The 20,663-nt window shown below is 42.1% G+C and overlaps 1 long non-coding RNA gene across 1 annotated transcript in view; it reads left to right on the forward strand.

Annotated features, from left to right (window-relative positions):
• Positions 1-18,757, forward strand: part of LOC131902311 (uncharacterized) — a 30,231-nt gene extending 11,474 nt beyond the window's left edge. The window contains exon 3 of the long non-coding RNA XR_009377060.1: positions 17,868-18,757. This is a non-coding gene — a long non-coding RNA (uncharacterized LOC131902311). The remainder of the gene's footprint in view (positions 1-17,867) is intronic.
• Positions 18,758-20,663: the final 1,906 nt, after the last annotated feature.

Here is a 20,663-nt window from a genome sequence, read left to right on the forward strand (position 1 = left end):
TTAAATATGATACAATTTTTTTAATTGGGAATGTTCATAGTTGTCTTTTAGGCTTGGGATTTCTTGGTTATTTGCACTGTTAGCCTAAAATATCCTTTATACTTTCTGCTATGTGGTCTGGAATGGGTTCAGTGCTCATGAATGTTCCATGTTAGCTTGGGGAAGCATTCATTGTTCTATTACTGTTAGGGCTATACATGTTGTTAGTGTTCAGGAAATTGTATTTTTTTCTGACTAATTTATTTATTATAGATAGAGGAATGTTTAATTACACATTTGTGATAGGAGATTGATCATTTTTTTTCTCTCAGGCTTATGACTCAATATTATATTATTTCATCTTATGCATTTTGACACTTAGTTGTTCAGTATACACATCTAGGATTATTATGTTTCTTAAAGAATTTGCCCCTTTAAAATTATGAGTTACCCCTCCTGTTTTGTTCCTGATCATTTCCCTCGTTTTGAAGTCTGTATTGAACAAAATTGATATAACTACTATAGTTTTCTTTTTTCTAGAGTTAATGTACTATGGCTTCCATCATCCTTTACCTATAAGCAATCAGGTTTGCGTTAACAGTGTTTCATATAGACAAAACATAGTTGAGTCTTCTTTTGTAGTTCATTCTGACAGTCTCGGTGTTAGGGGTTTTTTTCTGTATCCCCAGGTGGCTTCAAACTCATGATCTTTCCTCTTCAGTCTCCCCACTGCTTCAGTTACAGGAATGTGACAAACACACCCTGGTTAATCTGTCTTTGGATTGGTGCATTACACCATCCATATTGAACATTGTTATCAACATATTTTGTTTTATATTCAGACATATTGATAACAGTTTTCTAACGAGTTACCATGGCTTTTTTAAATGCTTATTTGATTTTCAAATGCTTTATTCTTTCAAAAATTGTTATTCCAACTCTTCCTCCCTCGGGTGCTGCTAACCAACCCCCCCCCCCACCCTACCTTTCCCAAGGGCCAGTGTCAAACTTTATCACTGGGTAAGGTCTTCACCTTTTTCCTCCTAGGCCACTCAAACCCCTCCTGCCTTCACTGGGACTCCATTGTGACCATGTGACCATGCTGTAGACTTTCCAGGTGGCATGCAGTCCATAAAATATCCCCATTGTAAGAGACGTGACCCAGCTTTGCTCTCAACTCATCCCCTCCAACTAGGTATCCTCTCCAAGCATCCACCCTACATGGCTACCCAGACAAAAGAACTGTTTCCCTTGGCTACAACTGCTCAGAACCCTCCCAAGCAGCCCAAATTACCATCCCTACTCAGGACTCTATCCAGATGTCCATGTGGGCAGGTAGGAGATGTGCTTCCTAATTCTCCACCCTTGGAATCTGCCAAGCTGCATAACTTGGTTCTACTGAAGAAGTCTGGCTATGCTGGCTAAAAGATCATATCAAAACACACAACCTTGGTCAATGTCTTTAAGTTTTCATTGTAAAAGTCATCCATTTCCTTGGTTAGATTTATTCTAACCAATAAGAATGGAATGGTTTTCCTGATTTCTTACTCAGTATGTTTTTTTTTTTTCTGTAATAGGAAGGTTACTGCCTTTTGTGTGTCAATTTTTTCTTCTGCTGCTTTATTGAGTGTGTTAATGAACTGTATAAAATTTCTAGTGGAGTCTTTAGGGTCTTTTATATGTTGGAGCATAGAACATGCAAATAAGGACATTTTGACTTTTTTTCCTACTTGAATCCCCTCTATCTCCCTCACTTGTCTTATTCTCAAGTTACAGAGATATAATAATAATAACCATTATGCTACTGTCAAGGAAACAGATATGCAAATCAATGAAATAGAAGACTCATATTTAGGTTGACATATAATGTAACTATAACCACTTTGTAAGTCCATTCAAAATCAGCCCCATGATTTTTGAAAAAGACACCACTATAGTTAGCTTTGTCAATTGGACACAATCTAGAATTAGGTAGGATGAGAGTTTTAATGAGGGACTGTCTATATGAGTTGGCCTGTGGGCATGTCTGTGAAGGATTGTCTTTCTTAAGTTAATTGATATGGAAAGCCCCAGCCCATGGTGGGTGGTGCCATTCCCTAGGTGGGATTGTGAACTGTAATGTTGAGAAAAAAAAGCTGTGCACAAGTAAACAAGTGAGCATATATGGATTCATTTCTCTCTGCTCTTGACTGTGTATGTAATGTGGCCAGCTGTTCAAATTTCCTGCCCTTCGTTCCTTACAATTATGGTCTCCAATCTGGAACTGTCCAGTAGGATAAATACCTTTTTTCACTAAGTTGCTTTTTGTCAGAGCACTTGTCACAATAACAAAAATGAAACTAGGAAAACACCAAAACTACACATTTGAGAATGGACAGCATCTTCAACAAATTGTGTTGGGAAAATTGAATATCCACATGTAGAAGAATGAAACTAGATCCTTATCTTTTACTTACACAAAACCCAAATGGACAAAAGATCTCAATGTGAAACCCAAAACTGTAAAACTTCTAGAAGAGGAGTTAAAGAATAGAGAAAAGACAAGGTAAGACTTTCTCACTAGGACTCTGTTGGCTCTCGAAATGGGACCAACAATTGACATTTGGGACCTCATGAAACTAAAAAGCTAAAAAAGCTTTTGCACAGAAAAAGAAATGGCCAGTCTAGTGAAGAGAAAGCCTACAGAACTGGGGAAAACCTTTACTAGCTATATATCTAACTATCGGTTAATAGGTTGAATACACAAATAACTGAAAAAAATCAACAAAACAAATAACCCAATAAAAATGGACTATAGATTTGTGATGGCTATTCTTGGTTGTCAACTTGACTACATCTAGAATGTAAAACCCAAAAATGGCTGGTCATTCCTGGGAGGAATTTTTGCTTAATTAAGTCATTTGAAGTGGAAAGACCCATTTCTAATTCAGATCTTTGAAGTAAAAAGATACACTTTTAATCTCATCTTCTGATGGCAGCCTATATAAAGGACATAGAAGAATTAAACTTGTTCTTTCTCTATTTCTGTCTTTCATAGTAAGTCTTTCTCTATCCCACCAGCCAGCTCCCAAATAACCATGTGGAGACTTATTATTAATTATGAAAGCTTGGCCAATAGCTTAGGATTGTTTCTAACTATCTCTTATAACTTAAATGAATCCATTTCTATTAATTTACTTTCTGCCTTGTGGCTTTATTACCTCAACTCCATATTTCCCATCCTTCTTGCTCTGTGTCTTCTGGCATCTCTGACTTGTTTTTCTCAGAATCTTCTCTGCCAGAAATTCTGCTTTGATATTGGCTGTTCAGCTTTTGATTAAACCAATCAAAGTGACAAATCTTCACAGTGTACAAAAAGATTATTCCACAACACACACACACTATCTCTCTGCCTGTTTGCTCTTGATAGCAAGATCTTCATTAGCATTAGAGCCTACTTCTGTGGAGTTCTCCTCTATACTGAAGACCAGATGGGACATCCAGCCTTGTGGACTGAACAACTACTGGATTCTTGGATCTTCCATTGATAGACAGCCATTGTTGGATTAGCTTGATCACAGCCTGTAAGCCATTTTAATAAATATCTCTTTTTCTCTCTCTCTCTCTCCTCTCTCTTTCTCTCTCTCTATTTCTCTCTCTGACACACACATAAATATATCCATTCTATGAGTTCTGTTCCTCTAGAGAACCCTGACTAATGCAAGATCTAAAAGGAGAATTTTCAAGAGAAAATAAACTGGCTAATAAACAATTTAAAAGTGTTTGGATAATGTAAATTAAAGCTACTTTGAGAGGCCATCTCATTCCTGTCAGAATAACTATCATAAATAAATCAAAAGACAACAAATGCTGGAGAAGATGTGAAAAAGAGGAATGCTTATTCACTGTTGGTGGGAGCACAATCTGGTGTAGCCACTCTGGAAATCAGAGTGGCAGTTCCACAAAGAATAGAAACAGATTGACTGAACTATCTGTCTATTCCACTCTTAGAGCAGTGATTCTCAACCTTCCTAGTGCTGTGCCACTTTAATACAGTCCCTCATGTTGTGGTGACCCCCAACCATAAAATTACTTTCATTGTTACTTCATAACTCTAATTTTCATGTTGTTTTAAATCACAATTTAAACATCTGATATGCAGGATATCTGATGTGTGACCCCTGTGAGAGGGTTATTCGACCCCCAGAAGGGTCACGACCCACAAGTTGAGAGTCACTGACTTAGATCATTAAGATAAAGGTAGTGAATCAAGTAAATTCAACAGTGAATTTTCATGTTAGAAATGTGCTGCTTGAGGCTGGAGAGATGGGTCAGCAGTTAAGAGCTCTGGCTGCTCTTTCAGAGGACCCAGGTTCAATTACCAGCACCCACATGATAGCTCACAACTGTCTGTAATTCCACTTCGAGGGGATCTGACATCCTCACACATACATGTATGCATTTCTCCCCAAGATGCTTTTGGTTATGGTGTTGTATCACAAAAGTAGAAACCCTAACTAAGCAGAAATTGATACTGGATTGTTAGGTATTGCTGATAGAGACCTGACCACGTGTTTCTGAAAGGATTCTGGAAGTATCTTGGTCCTATGGACTAGAGAAGCAATTGAACGCATGAGCTTAAAGAGCTATTCTGAGCACTTGGAAGAGTATTGAGAAAAATACAGGCAATGGCGATCTGGCTTGTGAAGTTTCAGAGGCAAGTTTGAAAGTCCCTTAAAGATTCCATCCTATTGCCAGTGGGTATCAATTGCAGATAGCTTATTGGTTATGGGTGGTACCACCTATCCGCTTCCCCCTCTTTGTGTTGAGATCCCATCTGCTTGTACTTGTGCAGGTCTTGTGCATGCTGCCACAGTCTCCGTGAGTTCATAAGCACACCAGTCCTGTTGTGTCTGGAAGACACCGTTTTCTTGGAGCCGTCCATCACCTCTGACTCTTAAAATCTTTCTGCCTCATCTTCTGCAAAAATCTCTGAGCTCTGAAGGGGCTGTTTGTTGAAGACACTCCATTTAAGACTGAGTGTGCCACTCCGAACTGAGTGCTCTGAAGTCTCTCACTTCTGAACATTGTCCAGTTGCGGGTCTCTGTGCTAATTCCCATCTACTATGAGAAGAAGTTTCTCTGATGTAGGTTGAACAAGGTACTGACTGATGAGTATAGTAGTATGTCAAGAATAATTTAGTGCTATGTTCCTTTAGCAGAATAATAGTACTAGGTTTTCCCTAGGCCAGTGGCACATCTAGTTTCAGGTTCTTGGCCACTTTAGCAATGTCAGGTATTGATGCTTTGAGAAAAATCCTCTGTGGGCAGAGGACTGGGTTCCATTAGAGGCTCTGACAGGTCCTGGATAATGACTGAATTGGAATAGGAAGTATTGTTAGCTGTGGTGTTGACAAATGTGGCTTATCTGAGAAGACACTGGAGTTGGAGAACTAAGGGCAGTGGTGATCTTTGAAGACTTGGTTAGAGAGGTGGTATTAGATACTCCTAGGTCTGAGTATTTTCAGTCCTCAAGTGGAATACACATCTAGCAGTCATGAGCAAGGGTGGAGTTAGTGTGTGCCAGGAGGTGATCGGTGAAACTAGGCACAGTCAGAGCAGGGTGAGGTAGTGGGTCCCAGAATGGGGTGCTAGAGGTTTAGTCTGGGGAATAAAAGATAGAACAGTGGCCGGAGAGAGGGCAGGTAGTGGGATGGGAATGAACGCCAGTCTTTGTCTCCTGGGCCCACCTCACAACCATCAACCATGATTCCTGTCTCTTGTTGGTCTCAACGTGAATCTTGGAGTTTAAGGATTTGGAAACTTACTGGATTGCAGTCTCCCAGGGTTCAGCCAGTGTGTGTGTGTGTGTGTGTATGTGTGTGTGTGTGTGTGTGTGTGTGTGTGAGAGAGAGAGAGAGAGAGAGAGAGAGAGAGAGAGAGAGAGAGAGAGATTATAGAAGAGGTATAGAAGAGGGAGTGTTTAGGTCATTGGAATAGGCCATTTTGTTACTCCAATACAAACAGTAAAATTGGTTGTCACAATCACCAGCCTGGCTATATTTTAAATAAAATAAATAAATAAAAAGCATTTATCATTGGTGGCATAGTCTCTTTCCCATCTTAGGCCACCACAGTTGGACCAGGACCCTGGTCTCATTATTCTCAGGCATCAAAATAAAGGGACACATTTTGTCCTTTGGTCCACTGGGAGTGGTTGGCCAGGCCCTTCTCTCCATAGCTGTGGTAGATCTGGAAGACACAGCAGCACAGGGTGAGGTCTAGGTCAGAGGGGTAGTTCTGGTGGTTGTAAGGCAGAGGAGCAGGATTAGGACAGCAGTGGATTTAAAAGTGAGTTTTATTGTCATTGAGAGGGACAATTAGAGGTGAAAGGGGAATATATGAGGGGTGAAGTAGAGTTGGCAGTGTATGATGGCTAGGGTTGTAATCCAGATGTTATAAAGAAGAATTAGAATTAGCTTTTCTTTCCAGGTCCAGTCATTTGGGGTTACAATAACTAGCCCTATAGCCAGAAGGGCTGCATCCAAGTGCTGGAGGACTACACAGCATCACAGGGGAGTTATAGGAGAAAATATAAGGCTGAGGTAAAGAATTGCATCTGATCTGGAGTAAATGGAATAAAAGTTCCATGTAGCCAGATTTCTTCTACAGCTTCCAAGAGGTCCTCAGTGGTGTCAATGGATGCTGGAATCAGCCCCAGATCCCTCTGTAGATGTACGATGAATGAGCAGAGCTATTGTAGAGTGAGAACCATTAGGAAAGTTTACATTGGAATTTCCTGTTCGAGCATAATGGGGTATCTGTTTATTTTAAGGGAGATAGGTCTGATTGGAGTTGTTCTTAGTCGGGGCAAAGGGACACTTTTGAAGCAGGAGAGGTAGATCCAAGAGGGAAGTACCACTAGCTTGGCAGCTGTGGGTGTTAGGATTATTTTATGGGGCTGTTCCATTTGGGGGTAAGAGGGTGATTGGGATCTGAGATGGAGCTTTAGTTCCTCCAATGACAAGGGTAAGGGAGTGGTGTATGGGGGTCCTGGAAAAGTGCAAGCTGGTTAGTGTGTTGCCATAAGAGGTGTTGGAGAAAGGATATAAGGGGAGAAGCTTGTGAGGGAGAAAGTTTGGGGTCTCCAAGGGGCAGAGAGGTCTTTTATAAAGAAGATGGAAGGGGCCAATGTTAATGGCCTTCTCTGGAAGGGTGCTTAAGTAAGGCCAAAAGTAAATATGTTTATCCAGTCTAGCTTTAGCTCTAGGGTGAGTTTAGTGAGTGTTCGTTTCAAAATATTATTGGATCTTTCAACTTTTCCTGATAATTGGGGACGATAAGGTATATGAGATTTCTAAAGGAATGTGAAGAAAATAGGCTATCTGTTGAGTAATGGAGGAGGTGAACTGGGGGCCATTATCTATTTGTATGAAAAAGGGTGACCCGAATGGGGGAGGTTGATGTGGTAGGTAAAGGTTTGGACTACGGTGTGGACCCTTTTGTCAGTCTCAATCCTTCATGAGAATGTGTCCACCAGGATGAAATAGTATTTGTGGTTTTTGGCAAGGGGTATGCATGTGAAGTTGATCTGCCAATCCATGCTGATTTGGAGTCCCTGCATCTGGTGAGTGGGAAATGAGGGCGTTTGGATGCTGGAGGTTGGGTTAGTTTGTGGGCAGGTAGAGCAAGGATTAGCGAGGTGTAAAAATTGTTCGCCTGAGGATTGCAATGGCGTGTGGTTTTGGACAAAGGTTATGAGGGGCTGGGTAGAGGAATGAAATAGGGAGTGTGGATGGATGAGACAGGATGTCTTTAATGGAGGAAGTGGGGCAAGGATTGTTTGTTAATGTATTTTGAAAGTAGTATATGATCTTGGGTAAGGAGGATTTTGTGAGGTTGGGGTGGGAGAGTACAATGTCTTTAGCCAGTAAGTCAGCATGATTGTTAGAAACAGAAATGTGTTGTTTGTCCTTGTGGTATCTTCAGCAATGAATGATAGCTGCTTGACAGGGGAGGAGAACTCCCTCCAAGAAGTTATGTATGAGGGTAGTGTTGATAACAGGAATCCTTTTTGGAGTGAGGAAGCCCCTTTCTTTTCGTAGAAGAATCTTGGAGTAGATGATACTGTAGGCATATTTAGTGTCTCTGTATATGTTTATATAGAGATCATTGGCCAGTGTGTGAGCTAATAAAGGTGGTTAGTTCTATGTGTTGAGTGGTAGTACCTGTGGCTAGGGGTTTGCCTTATATGATGTTATAGATATTAGGGGAATGGAGATGTCCTAAAATTATGGCAAATCCAGCCACTCAGGAGGTATTTTCTGTGAAAGTCTGTCTGTAAACCAATCTGTAGTAGAGGTATTCATGATAGGGTAGTCCTGCATTATGAGAAGGGGCTAAGAGACAGGTCTAAGGCATTGGTGTGGGAGTGGGCCAAGGAGGTAAAATCTGAAATGGGAGAACTTGGAAGAAGAGATGCAGTGTTGAGAGAGGGGCAGAGTTCACATATGATAAATTGGGATCAAGGAGATAAGCATGGGGGGTCTAGAGGGAGGTAAAGAATGGAGGGCTCAGGAGGTCTTTGAGGGAGTGTGTAGGGTAAATATGGGGCTACTGAGTTGGGTTTTGTTAGCCTCAGGGATAAGGAGAACAGCAGCTTCCAGGACCTATAGGCATGGAAGCCATCTGTGAGTAACTAAGTTCAGGTGTTTGGAGATAGATGTTATAGAAGAAAAGGTATCTGTAGCTGGAAGTTTTCCTGTGTCCCACCTGGTCCACAGCCACTCAGACCCAAGTAAACACACAGAGGCTTATATTAATTAAAACGGCTCAGTCATTAGCTCAGGCTTACTACTGACTAACTCTTATACTTAAACTCAGCCCATTTCTGTTAATCTATATGTTGCCATGTGTTCAGTGGCTTTACCTGTGTGCCATTACATGCTGCTCCCTGGATGGCAGGCTGGTGTCTCCTGCCTTAGCCTTCCTCTTCCCAGAATTCTCCTTGTTTGCTTATCCTACCTATATTTCCTGCCTAGCTACAGGCTAATCAGCATTTTATTTATCAACCAATCAGAGCAACACATTCATAGCATACAGAGTGACATTACCCATCAGGTATCTCCAGCCTTTGGTATACAAAGGCTAGGGTATGTCCCTGATTGGCATGAACAAGGAAGGATGAGTGTTTTGTAGGTTTTGGTAGACTAAAGGTGGAGGTGAGAGCTAGCACTTGTTTGAGAGACCTGATCATAGTTGTTAGTGAGGAGGGAGAAAGGAGGAGTTCATGTAGGCTTCCCATAGAAGCCATTCATGGGACATGAGCTATGAGAGAGAAGCTGGGAATTCAAATATGGAAGAAGTTAAAGAGTCCCAGAAGAAAGAAAGTTCTCATTCAGAAGACAGCATAGGTTGATATAGGAGTAGGGACATTCTTTCTAGGGGACTTGACCTGGGCTGGTGAAAGGAAGATAAGCCAAAGTATTGAACCGTGGTTAGGATGAGATGGGCCTTGTTCTTTAGAGACCAGGTAACCCAAGGCAGCTAGAGCATTAAGGATTGGGTGGTGCGGGTGAGACAGTTTCTGTGGGGGTCTCCAGAGAAGGAGGTCATAAACATGTTTTAAGAATTGGCTTGAGAGATCCAGGGTGGTAAGATCCCATTATAGGATCTGGTCAAAATGATGAGGGCTATCCTTTAAGCCTTGAGGGAACACAGTCCAGGTTAGGTGTTGGAAGAAAAAGGTGTTAAGGTCTTCCTAGGTGAAGGCAAAAAGAAGCAGAGATGGCTGGTGGAATGGCATGGTAAGCAAAGCACCCCTGAGGTCAAGGGCTGTACCACTGGGGAAATGAGAATAACTGAGTTGTCAGCCTTAGGTAAATCTTGTACTGAGTGGAAGGCGCCATTTGGTTTTTTGATTCCTAGGATGGGGGTATTGTGTGGGGAATTAATTAATAGGAGACGGGCCTTGAAAAGGTGTGTGGTAAGGGGCTTTATGAGTTTGCAAAAGGTGTTGGTATTAGGTAATATATACTTGGGGATTTTTGAGGTCAACTTTAATAGGGCCATGGTAGGACTCAGTGGGAGGATTGTAAGTCTCCCATATGATTGGGTTTATAAGGGAGAGGGATGGGAAAGGGGCATAGGGATTGAGTTGACAGGAGGTGGGGTGAGGGAACTTGTTAAGTTGAAGTAGAACATTGAAGCGGTATCCAGGGGAAGGATTAAAACAGAGACTTTCAGTTGGGAGAGAAGATCTTGGCCTAGAAGAGGCACTGGGCATTCTGCCATCATGAGCAAATAAGTGAAGTTTTCAAAAAGAGAGTGGGGTGAAGCTGAGTCTAGATGGGATAACTGAGACTCTGGTAATGGTAAGAGGAGACTCTGCACTAGGTCCCTTCTAGGATGTCAATAGAGAGAAGGAAGCCACCATATCTAGGACAAAAGAAATCTCATGTCTGTGTACCATTCCCATCACCTAGAGTCCCTGGAGGAGCCAGAAGTACTGACATGGGGTCATGAACATGAACCTCATTATTGCAACAAATGTGGTGAGGAATTGGTATTTGGAGCTTCATCAAAGGTGGCTAGGTACTTCTGAGGATGGCCTATTTTTCAATACCCCCACAGACCATAGGTCTAGCTAGGCTGGGTAGGGAGTGTGGGATTAGGGCAAGCTTTGGTCCAGTGACCTGGATGGTTGCATCTGAAGCAGGGACCTGAGGAGTTAGCCTCCTTGAAAGATGGCTTGCCTAATGGGTAGAGACCAACCATGGAGAGAGGGGGTCGGAAGCTGACACTTGGCTTTATTCCCTCTCTCTCTCTCTCTCTCTCTCTCTCTCTCTCTCTCTCTCTCTCTCTGGGTTTCATCCTCTTCTATCATTAAGAACCTTAATGGCAATGTCTAAGAGGTCCCTCCCTGGGGTTCTAGGCTCCTTTTTTAATCTGTGGAGCTTGCACTGGATACCTGGGGCTGACTGGCCAATGAACTAGATGTAAAGGAAGAGGGAAGCAGCAGGGGTTGAAATATATAGGTTGGTGAGTTTGACTAGTAATAACGCCAGCGTTTCCCCAGGTCCCCAGGTGATTTCCCTAACTTTATCACAGTTGACAAACATATGAACATTTTGTTGCATGCCTTCTAAAAGAAAGATGATCATTTGTTAAAGACCTGAAAGCCCGGATCTCCCTACTGGTAAGCCTAGTTAGGATCAGAGGTCAGGACAATTGCTGACAGCAAATGTTGGTCTGCATGGACTAAGGCTGAGTGCCTGATGTGTTCTTTTACATCAGGGTTTAGGGTGGAAATAAAGCTATAGTAGATGTCCCTGCCCATCGTGCACCACCAGGTGAGGTCATAGGATTGGGTGAGGCAGAGGAATTCTTTCTTGTAGTTAATGGGTTTTTGGGTGAATGAGTCTAGTCTAAGGGAAATTTCTCAAATAACAGAGAGGGAGAAGGGCACAGGACACCCACTGTTTCCTGTAAGGGAATCATGAATGTGTGGGCTTGTTAATGAGACCCAGTGACAGGGGGAGAGAGATGTGGGGAGGGGTGGAAGAAGGGGAGCAGTAGGTGGTTTGGAGGAGGCGGCTGGAGTTAGAGGTGGAAGAGGAGGAAGAGGGAGCAAAGGGGACCAGAAGGGTGGTGAAAGGGCAGGTGGGAGGGTCTATACTGTGGGGGCTCATCTCTGGGTTGAAGTCACTGAAGGAAGAGGGAGGAAGGTCTTTGGGAGTGGGAAGTGGGCAGGTCTTATGAAAAAAACTTTGAACATAAGGAACCTCAGACCCCCTGCCATTCTATGGTATAAAATTACTTAAATCGGTTAGAATTTGGAAACGGAAAGTACCAAACTCATTTCTGGACTTTGGCACCAAAAATGTTAGGTAGAAAGGGACCCAGATGACACAGAAAAGAAGGGAGAGCATGACTCTGAGCCCAACAGAAGCAGAGGGTCTTCTACTAGAGACAAGGAGAGGCCACAGCCTTATGGTGGGTATGGAGACTGTGAGCAGAGGCACCAGGCACTTGACGCTTGTAGGGCTGGAAGGGGGAAGAGCCTATCAAGTGAGGGATCAGTGGAAATCTTTCCGGCCTTAGTTCTGCCTCTAGAGTTTCAGATAGGAGCTGTCTATGCTGGCAGTTACTCTTGAGGGCGTGTGTGAGGAGGAGGCTGTAGGAGATGAGGGGTGATTTCTGGGCAAGGATTTGCCAAAATGAGGTGTTCGTATCCTTTACCTAATATTTGGTGACTCAATTCCTTTCATAGATGTATATATTTAGGAAGTTTCTATAGTAGAAGGTTCCCTTTTTTCCCAACTGTCCTTTTCTCTAGTGGAGATCACTGGATTTATCACACTCGGGGCAGGCCCGATACTCAGGAGTAGTTGGACAATACAAAACAAACTCAATGGCATTTTTGTGAGGTTTTTGTTTTGTTTTGGCATTTGGGGGGATGGACTTATCAGTTTTATTTTTATTTGATTTTTGTTTTGTGAGTTTGCTTTTTGTCTCTTGATTTTTTTTGCTTCTGTCTTTTTTTTTTCCTTGCAGGGGAGAGGAAGGGAGAGAAAACATAAAATTGGGTGGGTAGGGAGGTAGAGAGGAGATGGGAGGAGATTGAGAGGAAAACATGATCGACTATATTGTATGAAAAAAATTAATGAAAATTTTTAAATAAAAATATATAGAATCAGTCTAAAGAGACTCTGTCCAAGCAGTTTGATATTTTCAATTAAAAATCTGTGGATCTGGCCACCTGCGGCTGAAGAATCAGCTGTGACTATCAAGAGACCAGAACCACTAAGGTGAAACCCTTGTGTTGCTGGGACAATAGATGCTGGTCAGCTGGACCTGAGAAAATGGCATTGATTAAGAAGAGCCCAGCACCTCTGAGGTGAAATATTCTGGGAAGTGTTTCCTCAGAGTCAGCACACAGGAACTATAGGTCCAGATGGGGCCGAGGATGTACCTTGTGCTGGCAGCTGAACTTGATAATGTGTAAGACTCGCCCAGGCTGGTTTTGAAGGCATTAAGGAGTCCTGAGCCTAAAAGACAAGCACACTGCAGATCACAGAGCCTTTGGAGCCCAGAGGATGGAGTAGGTCCCAGATGTCAAGTGTCAAACTATTTATGCTGTTAAAGTTTAATTTTGCTTTGATTTAATTGTGACTATGCCCTGATTCTTTCTCTTGGAATAAGAAAGTACGTAACTTAATTTTTGGTATTACAGAAGCCCATAGTTAAGAGATTTTGAAGGTCTAAAGAGACTTTAGATACTTAGAGATACTGCATTTTTTAGAGAGATTTGAGCTTTGAAAGACACTTTGGATGTCTTAAAGAGTGGTATTTTCAAAGCTACATATATTTTATATTGTGATATTAGTATAATATGAGATCTTGAGGATGAACAAGAAAGGAAAGGTTATGGATTAAGAAATGATGTGCCTATGTGTCACGTTGGCAAAAGGTCAATTGTGCTGGTTGGTTTTTGCCAAGTTGACATAAACCTAGATGAGCAGAGGGAATCTTAATGGGGAAAATGCCTCCATAATGACCTATAGGTAAATCTGTTGGGTATTTTCTTAATTAGTGATTAATATGGGAAGGCCCAGACCACTGTGGGCGATGACATCCCCATGCAGGTCCTAGAGTGTATAAGAAAGCAGACCGAGCCAGCCACGAAGAGCAGTCCTCTTCCAATGACTCTCCATCAGCTCTTGCTCCCAGGTTCTTGTCTTATTTGAGTTCCTGCCCTGACTTCCCTCAGTGTTGAATTGTTCTACGGAACTGTAAGCTGAAATAAACCCATTTCTCCCAAAGTTGCTTTGTGTTTTATCACAGCAGTAGGAAGCTAACTAAAATACTGACCTTGGTTCTAAGTAGCCCCCTTTAAGTAGTGCTATTTTAGCCCTCACCTCTAAATAACTAGGACTCTTAGTTTCTAAAACACAATGCCTGAGAGATCACAACTGTTTTAAAGGGCCGTGGCCAGCTTTGTCCCAATGGGTGGGTCACACGTCAGGCCTGTACTCTTAGATATCTGACCTTGATGCTATCAACATTTTCCTCTGTGCTATCTAAACCATTCTGTTTACACACTTGGGTATTTTGGAGTTATGAGACACTCCAGTGCTGCATTATTTGAAGTCATGATACAGTGGATTGAGTTCCAGACTCGCTTACACTTTTACCTTTTTATTTTTGAATTCCTGATCTTCGACACAGCTTATTTGGAATCAAAAATTTGAGAGATATCAAATCAAATGATGCCATTAAGGTAGGACCTGATCCAACATAGTTGTTCTTCTAATAATAAGAGGAGATTGGGACACAAACACACTGAGGATGAGCATTTGAACACATGGTACAAAGGTGGTCATCTAAAATTCAAGGAGATCTCAAGGGAAACCAACCCTCTCATACCTTGATTTGGGCCTTCCAGTCTCCAGCGCTGTAGGCAAATACATTTGTTATTTAAGCCATCCATTGTAGAATTCATTCTGCATGCCAAGAAAATGTCACAGATTTCTGAGTATCCTTTGAAAATATAATCCTCTGTCCATACATAATATTTGACTACCCAATCCAATCAGATCTCTCAGTTACATAAAATACTGAATGCCAGTAGTCTTTAAATCTAGCCACAGAGTGTTCCTATGCAGCTAAGGCAAAAGTGTCTGGCATACATTTTGGGGATGACATGAGTGTTTCATCACTTTCCCACACTGTTCTTACTGGTAAGCATTGGCCTGGGGTATAGACTAGGGGCTTCCAAAGGAGGTATTTCTAACTTTTTTTTTTTTACTTTTTTTTTGTTTTTTTTTTTTGTTTTGTTTTTGTTTTTTTTTTGTTTGTTTGTTTTTTAGTTTTTCAAGACAGGGTTTCTCCGTTTAGCTTTGCTGGAACTCACTCTGTAGACCAGGCTAGCTTCGAACTCACAAAGATCTGCCTGCCTCTGCCTCCCGAGTACTGGGATTAAAAGCATGCACCACCACCACACACTTTAAGGGTGTCTAAACCAGAAGCCTTGAGATTTAAGTATCCAGAGGACACCCTGTAGGATGGAACTGGTGGCCTGGTACTTTATAACATCCTGATGGGCATGTGAGGCTGCTTATGAGAAACCTAGACATACTTATTATAGACAGAGGTGAGCCATGTTATGCTGCTAAAAACTCATGTGATGGTTTACTTACTAGGAATTTACTTGTTTTGCTTTTAACAATATGAGCACTGGAGATTTGTGTGATCCCTTGTAACTGTGTAAGATTTGTTCCAGGATACCCATCTCCCCACAGATTCCTAAATCTGAGGATGTACAAGTCTCTTAGATAACATATTATGGGGCCTTCATACAATCTATACAAACCCTCATATATCCTGTAAATCATCCATAATTTACTTACAAAGGCTAACACTCTGTCACCAGTGCTATGGTATTTGTTATACTGTATTGTTTAGGGAAAAATAGCATCCATCATGTTCATTGTGGACTTTTTCCAAAAAGAGGATGGAGGGCAGAGGCCTCCCTTTTGCTTCCCTCTGTGCTGACCCACTCAATATCGTTACTTATGGGAGGAGAAGCAAGGAGATCATATGAGAATACAGGATCCCCAAATGCCACAAGTACTCAAATCTGCAAATGCTAAGTCCCTCATATAAAATGGCACAGTATTTGCATGTAACCTACATGCAGCCTCCCACATATGTTAAATTATAAAACTATACAGAATGTAAATGCTATATTAATAGCTACTGTGCTATATTGTTAGGTAATAATGACAAGAAAATATATGCATATGTTCAGTACAGAAGCAATCATTTTTAGGAAAGTTTCAATCTGCATTTGGCTGAACCTGTAGATACAGAACTTACCTCAGATGGAAGCAAGTTTGGGTGGAGGAAAGGGAAATGGGAAAAGGATGCAAATATATTATAATCAAAAATAATTTAAAATAAATAAAAATAAATAAATAATGTTGTATAAACATGAAGCAATATTCTTTGAAAATTTGAGATTCGTGCCCTATTAAAAGTGTATGCTTCAGAGTAAATTTTTTTTTTTTTTGGTTTTTCGAGACAGGGTTTCTCTGTGTAGTTTTGCACCTTTCCTGGAACTCACATGGTAGACCAGGCTGGCCTCGAACTCACAGAGATCCGCCAGCCTCTGCCTCCTGAGTGCTGGGATTAAAGGCGTGCGCCACCACCGCCCGGCCAGAGTGAATTTTAAGCATATAGAACTGTTGGGAATAAACTTTACTGAATACACATTAAAGTGAAAATAGGTATAATCCTAATCATAGTTGGAAAATTCTAAATGGTACTGAGTGCTGTGACGACTATAAAAAACACCCAAAGGCACATAAAATTGCTATTTTTTATTCCTATGGTATAAATGAAAACAAAAACTTATCCTTTTAAATTACAATAATAATAATAATAACAATTTCATGTGCTGAATCTACAAAATCCTGGAAGAGAAAGGACTCCTGTAGGAGAAAATGATGACAGTTCACTTAACATGAAGATAAGCGAGTGGGGAGGGCCGAGGCACGCTACACCTGCACATGGTGTGAGCACAGGGAGAAAGCACAGGGAGAAACCTCTTTAGTTGAGAAGTTAGGACGTGACATCACCAGCCCTGGGTAGCTGGCTAGGTTTCCAGTAGCAGGCACAGTTTTTCTCTGGTGGGTCTTACGTGCAAGTACGGAGTTGCTGGTTACTGCCAAGGTATGTGTGCCTCTGCTCTGCCCTTTGGATTATCATGCCATTCTGGTGGTTGCTGTGGTTCATAAATACCATGGCTAAATAGGACTGTTGGTGGCTTCCTTCCTTTGGAGGCTTGCATGGTGTCTTCTGGTTCCATGAAAGCTAGTCCTCAGGAAGGGGACTTTTTGTTGTTGTTGTTGTTTTTTGAGACAGGGTTTCCCTGTGTCGTTTTGGTGCCTGTCCTAGATGTCTCTCTGTAGACCAGGCTGGCCTCAAACTCAGAGAGATCGGCCTGGCTCTCCCTCCTGAGTGCTGGCATTAAAGGCATGCACCACCACCGCCCAGCTTAAGAAAGTTGTTTTGTATTATTACTATTTTTGTATGTATGAGTATTATGCATGCATGAATGTCTGTGCACATGCATACCTGGTACCCAGAGAGGCCAGAAGTGGGTGTTGGATCCCATGGAACTGGAGGTCCAGGCAGTTGTGAGCTGCCATGTTGGTGCTGGGAACTGAACCCAGGTCCTCTGGACAAGCAGCCAATGCTCTTAACTGCTGAGCCATCTCTCCAGTTCACGAAGGTGACTTTCAAGTCAGATACAGATACAGGGCCTCTGGGCCCTGTCTCCAAAGTACATGGTGTCTTTAGAAATAGGGACCTTCCTTCTACCAAAAGCAATAGCAATAGGCTATATGTTTTAATTGTCTCTTGGACAACCCTGACTTACAACTCAAAAGGAGGGCTTCTCACACTTGTTGTTGGAGTTTCTGTTAGATGGTACTTTGCTCTTGGACGGCACATTCATTGCCAGCCTAGATGGGAAAATTTCATGTAAACTATGTGTGTATATTTATACACCAACTTCGGAGCAGTAGAGGCATTGTAGGTAGGTAGTTAATATTACGGTTTCTTTTGATGTGTTCAGAAATCCTTCCTGTTCTTTTACTCTTGTTTTACTTCTCTATTTACCACCTTCCATCAGAAGCCCCCATTTTGCTCATTTCCCTCTTCTGCTCATTTGTCCTGCTATTTTCTTCTCTATTGCCCCCCCACACACACACCATGGTTCCTTTTTACTTTTCTGGCTTCCACAGTTCCTCCAGGATCATGGGGAAGAACCTACAACTGCTACTTTTCTAAACATGCATAAAACCTAACTACTACATTCTAACCATTTGTCCTTATACTCACAGGTAGTGAACTTCTCTTTGCAATGGATGGAAACCATTACAGAGAACCACAACCAATGAAAATGCCAAAATAAATAATGATGTGCTACCCAGTCCCAAATGATGCATCTACAACAAAAATCCTGCACCTACACCTCAAGGATCATTGCAGAAATATTGTAAAAAGCCAGAGGAATAGGGCGTTTGCTGTGAGATCTTATCTCCTAGAAGTGTCAGAAGTTACACCCATCTATTTCACCAATGTGACTGCCTAACCATGAGCTGAACAAGAGTAAGAACAGCAGACATGCTAATGTGGATGGGGAAAGCTCATGCGGCCTGAAAGCAGGACAAACAGTCTTCTCCAGGAAAGAGCACAGCAATGGCTTCTCCAATACCAAATGGTCAACATCCAAAATGTATAAATACAAGTAACAGTATACAGACTGAACAGGTTGTATTTAGCAACACAACACACATACTACCACCACCATCACCAAAACAACAACAACAATAATAATAATTAAAGAAAAAGAGCCCATGAATTTGAATGAAAGGGTTTGGAATAAGAAAGTAATGCAATTATGATCTCACAAATTATTTATTAAAAGGAAGTGAGATCAAAGCCTTCAACCTAATTACTGGGAAACAATGAAATCTCAACCTGTGTGTAAGTGAATCATGAAGAAGTACCAACAGTGCCCCAAGTCTTATTTCCCTAACTCCTACCTGTCCTCTTTCACAGGCCTGGGCTGGGACTTCATTTATCACCTCATTTCCACTGTCCTTTCTCTATGAGGGGGCATTATGATACTTCAGCACCCTACGTGTCAATTTCACCCAAGACTCCCCTATCCCTCAATATCCCCTGAAGACTCACAGCTCACGGGCACAGCCCAGTTTATGGCCTTGCCTTGTTTCTCAGGTTAACTCATAGGCAAATGGATCCTCTTGAATTTTGCCATTGAAAGAAAACCCTTGCCTCTCCAAGAATAGCATTCTGCATCCCCTGTCTTAGCAAGCTGCCATTAAATAATACCATTGACTAGTTTCTAGTGGGTAGGAGGATAAAGTCAGATGACAGTATGGGTGGGGCTCTAGTGTGCAACATCTTCAGGGTTGTAGATGATCTTCTTTCTGTGTCCTTACATGTGGGAATAGACATTCAAGGTCACAGACACAGAGACACTCACACAGAAGAGAGAGAGAGAGAGAGAGAGAGAGAGAGAGAGAGAGAGAGAGAGAGAGAGAGAGAGATGGAGGCAGACAGGGAGGCAGAGGCAGGGAGAGGTACAGCAACTCTGGTGACTCATATATCAAGAGCTATGTGGACTCTGCTCTCATGACTCCATGTCTAATTGAAACTCAAAGCCCTACCTACCTCCTAGTAACTTAGCATAAGGGATCAGAGCTTCAGCATGTGAGTTTTGAGGTAGAAATAGAAGCATTTTATATGTAGCAGTTGTGAATATGGAAAAAGATTGTAGTTGTGTAATAACCACAAAATAAACAGTAAAGGTGGTTCACCTCTCTCATGGAGCTGAGGCTGGTTATTGGACTCTAGGAGACAGGATCTACCTTGTAGTATGATGCTGCTTCCCAGGAAAACTGGCAATGGTAGGGTTTTCAGAGCATTATGAATGCAGTCGATGCTGAGGCTATTGGTAGCACTGGGAATATCGGAAGTTTGGAAATGTTGGGAAAGTAGAGAGGGATGAGGAATTGCGAGTGTTGGGGATGCTGAACATATTCAGAGACCTGGGTGTCTTGGAGAATGCTGAGATTCTGAGAATAATGGGGCATTAGAAAATGGAGCATGCTGAAGGAAGTTTGAAATGTTGAGAATATCGGAAATTGTAAGACTTGGATTGTTGTAAACACTGGAAACTTATGTGATGTTGAGAATATGGGAGCGTTAAAGAATGTTGCCTCCATTACGACAGAACATTTGGTTCTGTAGTAACCCATAAAGTGTAGTACTTCTGCCCTTAGAATATTCTTTCAGTGCTGAAGGTGTGTTGTCCATAAGTTTCTTCCTTTCTGTCTCCTTCCCTCCTTCCTTCCCTTTCATTCTCTTGACCTCTTCCTTCCTTTTCTTTTTTCCTTCCTTCCTTCCTCCCTCCCTCCCTCCCTCCCTCCCTCCCTCCCTCCCTTCCTTTCTTTCTTTCTTTTTTTCTTTCTTTCTTCCTTCCTTTCTTTTCCTTCTTTCTCTCTTTCTTCTACCTTCCCTCTCTCCCTCCCCCTCTCTCTTTTTCCCTTCCTTCACTCCCTACCTCCTTCCCTCCCCCTCTCTCTTTATTTCCATGTTATCTTTCTTTCTTGAGACAGGGTTTTGCTACGTTGTCTGGTCTAGCCTAGAATTTACTATGTGAGCAGGGACTAGAGAGTGAGTTGCCTGGATTCGAACCCTGGGCTTCAGCACTCATTCTGCATGCTGGAGTTATAGGTGTGTTCCCTAATAGCTGTCTTCCAGGCTTCTTTTCCCATTTCCTATGCTACTTAGCCCCCTATGTCTAAGCATTTCCTATTCCCTGATGCACTGTGTACATGCATCTCTGTTTTGGTAAGTACTGGTCCCTCCTCTTGACATATACTCATTCTCCCTGTGTTTGTTCACAGCATTCACTCTGCAGTACCAGCTCAGGTATCATCTCCCAGGAAAGCTTTCCATAGTCTCCAGTGAGAGCACTGACTGGCCTTCCATCTACTCTCACCATTCCTCTCTACTATTTGACTGTTCTTCCTTGTAGACTGTACTGTGAACTCTCTAAGCAATGGACATTGGCTTTGTGTTTCATCCCATGGTAGAGGCTTCCAGCG

The sequence above is a fragment of the Peromyscus eremicus genome, chromosome 1, assembly GCF_949786415.1.
Source record: "Peromyscus eremicus chromosome 1, PerEre_H2_v1, whole genome shotgun sequence".
Classification (NCBI taxonomy): domain Eukaryota; kingdom Metazoa; phylum Chordata; class Mammalia; order Rodentia; family Cricetidae; genus Peromyscus; species Peromyscus eremicus.